Source organism: Ochotona princeps, chromosome 10 (genome assembly GCF_030435755.1).
Source record: "Ochotona princeps isolate mOchPri1 chromosome 10, mOchPri1.hap1, whole genome shotgun sequence".
In the NCBI taxonomy this organism is placed as follows: Eukaryota; Metazoa; Chordata; class Mammalia; order Lagomorpha; family Ochotonidae; genus Ochotona; species Ochotona princeps.
In genome coordinates, this window is record NC_080841.1 from 77,352,118 (window position 1) to 77,355,320 (window position 3,203).

The 3,203-nt window shown below is 38.8% G+C and overlaps 1 pseudogene; it reads right to left on the bottom strand.

Annotated features, from left to right (window-relative positions):
* Window positions 1-1,994: 1,994 nt before the first annotated feature.
* Window positions 1,995-2,819, bottom strand: LOC131481209 (mitochondrial import receptor subunit TOM20 homolog; annotated as a pseudogene).
* Between the last annotated feature and the right edge of the window lie 384 nt (window positions 2,820-3,203).

Here is a 3,203-nt window from a genome sequence, read left to right on the forward strand (position 1 = left end):
CAGTAATTGCAAAAACATGGAAGCAGCCAAAATGCCCATCAGCAGAGGATTGGCTAAGAAAGCTATGGTTCATCTACTCCATGGAATACTACTCAGTTATTAAAAAAAAAAAAAACAAAATGCAGTTCTTTATGGCCAAATGGGCCAAACTGGAAACCATAATGCTAAGGGAAATGAGCCAATCCGAAAAGGTTAAATATCACATGTTTGCCTTAATTTAAGATGATATGATGTTATGTATAACATGTTTTGTTATGTATGTTATATGTTGTGTATAAACTAAAATTGAAATGTCCATGAGGTGGTCACAGAAGGTGGTTAAGAACTCGCATTTATTTTTACCATATTGGTTACTCATTACTATGTCAATTAATTCCGTAATGATGTAAATTTTTGCTGATGGGATGTATGTTGGAGCTTTTAATTCATCGGGATGACACTCTGCTGTTGAAACCGTTGAACTTGACTGGACAATAAGACGCTGGACTCGATGTTTGGTATATGCTTGCAATGGGGGAATCTCAACTGAACTTGAACTGTGGATATACAACAAGGTGGAGGACTCCACCATGGTGGGAGGGTTTGGGGAGGGGTGGAGAGAATCCAAGTACCTATGAAACTGTGTCACATAATACAATGTAATTAATTAATTAAAAATAATAAATAAATAAATTTTAAAAAAATAAATAAACATATTGTGACAATAAAAAAAAAGATATAGTATCTTAGCTTATCTCTTATTTTGAGATAATTCAACAGACTAGTTTACTGGAGCTGACTGGAAAGGTTAGCTATAAATTAGATAAAGCGCATTTAAAAGGAGATGTTACAAATGTATGTACATTGTAAAACATGGTTTATTTATCAGAGGATCAGACTTTGATCCTATATATCAATGATAAATATTGAGAAAATGCTGAAAATTATGCCATGAGGACTGTGATCAACTGTATTATGCATAGATTTTTGTTTCTCAATCTTTCTTCAAAATAACACATCTTCATGCTTGTGGCCATTTTGCATGCTAATATAAAATCTCGAAGATGGAGAACAAGGGTTCCACTTTTTTCACAATAAAGGTTAACTTTTAGTTTAATTTACAGAACACTGACAGATCCATATAGTTTCAGTGAAATGTAAGAAGATATTTACACCATTTTTAAAAATATCAATTCAGAAATTCTGATCAAGCAAGCATGCAAAATTCAGAACGTTAAAAAAAAAGTGCCAGGCAAGATTGCCCAAATAAACTTCTGAGGTAAAGGTGACTTAAAATGTCCACCAGAAATTCAAGTGAATTGGAGTGGAAAGGGACACCTCAGAGACCAGGAGGCTCATTTCCTCAGTTCACAAATGAAGACAGTGAATAGACGGAAACTGGTGCAGATCACATAGCTAAACTAATGTAATCTAATCTGATCTAATTCCTAGTGCTTTTTGCAACTCCAGAACTCCAAAATCTGTGGAGGTAAATATCCAGGACACAGGAATGCAGTCCACTGAGGTAAGCACAATGTCTCAGCATTGACACCGCAGGACAGGCTGTGGTTGCTAGCACAGAACAGCAGCACACTGTACAGGGTTAGATTAGACTGAACGAGCTCATGAAGAAACTTCGATGCTCAGTTTTCACAACACAACCAAGTTTCCATTGAATTTTCTAATTTATCTCAAAATGTACTAGCTTAAAACAAAGTAGCACTCCTCAGCTTTCTCTCACCAATTTTTGTATATAGTTTAGTATGCTATGTTATATATGTAACTTGTATATTTTAAACAAAATTCATATTTTGGTGACTCCTAGTGTATTTATCAAATGAAAAGCTCTCTATCAAAATACACTTTTCACTGGAAAAATAAATAAAACAGACAAATGGATCTACACAAAGTAAACAAGAACTTTGGTAGATTTCAGTGTAGTACAGTCCATTAACAAGTTTATTTGCCCTTATTCCCCCAGAGCCGCTCAACTTCCAAGTTCAGAATTTTAAAAATATTTTGAACTGCGATTTTATTATGTTAACATTTTTCATCATTCCACATCATCTTCAGCCAAGCTCTGAGCACTTACAATTCTCTGACTAATTGTTGTGAGCTTCTTCAGCAGCATCTGGAACACTGGTGATGGAAGAGTTTGCTGCAACACTTGTAGTAACTGCTGTGGCTGCCCACGTACAGCAATTGCGTTGGTCAAATGGTCTACACCCTTTTCACATTCACCTTGAGCTAGTAATTCTCCACCAAGATTTCTTTCTTTCTTTTTTTTTTTTTTAAGATTTATCATTATTGGAAAGCCGGATATACAGAGAAGAGGAGAGACAGAGAGGAAGATCTTCTATCCGATGTTTCACTCCACAAGTGAGCCGCAATGGGCCGGTGCGCGCCAATCCAATGCTGGGAACGAGGAACCTCTTCCAGGTTTCCCACACTGGTGCAGGGACCCAAAGCTTTGGGCCATTCTTGACTGCTTTCCCAGGCCACAAGCAGGGAGCTGGATGGAAAGTGGAGCTGCTGGGATTAGAACCAGCACCCATATGGGATCCCGGGGCGTTGAAGGTGAGGACTTTAGCTGCTAGGCCACGCCGCCGGGCCCGCAAGCTTAATTTCTTCAAGAAAGAACTTCTGAACAGCTTCAGCATCTTTAAGGCCAGGTAACTTGGAAAACCCAGCTCTCCCCTTGGCAAGCTTGTGTTTTTTCATTCTCACAGCCTGTTCTTGAAGTTGGGGTCACTCCTTCTCTTGCAGTCAAATTAAATGCAGTAGCCCATGAAGAGGGCCCTGCAGACTCGAGCAGCGATGACGCTGTTGCGGCCCACCATCGTCCCTCAGCCGCTGAGCACAATGGCAGCTATTGGCTGTGAATCCCCAATGCAGACGCGCCGCACAGCATCATCGCCCAGCCAGCCCCAGTGCCCAGGTTCCATATTTACCATGGAATAATGTAACAAAGTAGCCATCAGGGAAATGTAAAGCAAAATCACAATGAAATATCATCTCAACCCTGTTAGAATGGCTATTAATATTTGGTAGAAAGAGTAACAAATGCTGGTGATGTAAAAAATGGGAACTTCCATACAATGTTGATGGGATTATATAACAACTCAGTCACTGTGGGAGACAGTATAAAATTTCTTAGATGATAAGAAGTAAGCTTGCCCTATGATTCAGCAGACCAACTACTAGTTGTTTGTTGTCAATGCTAT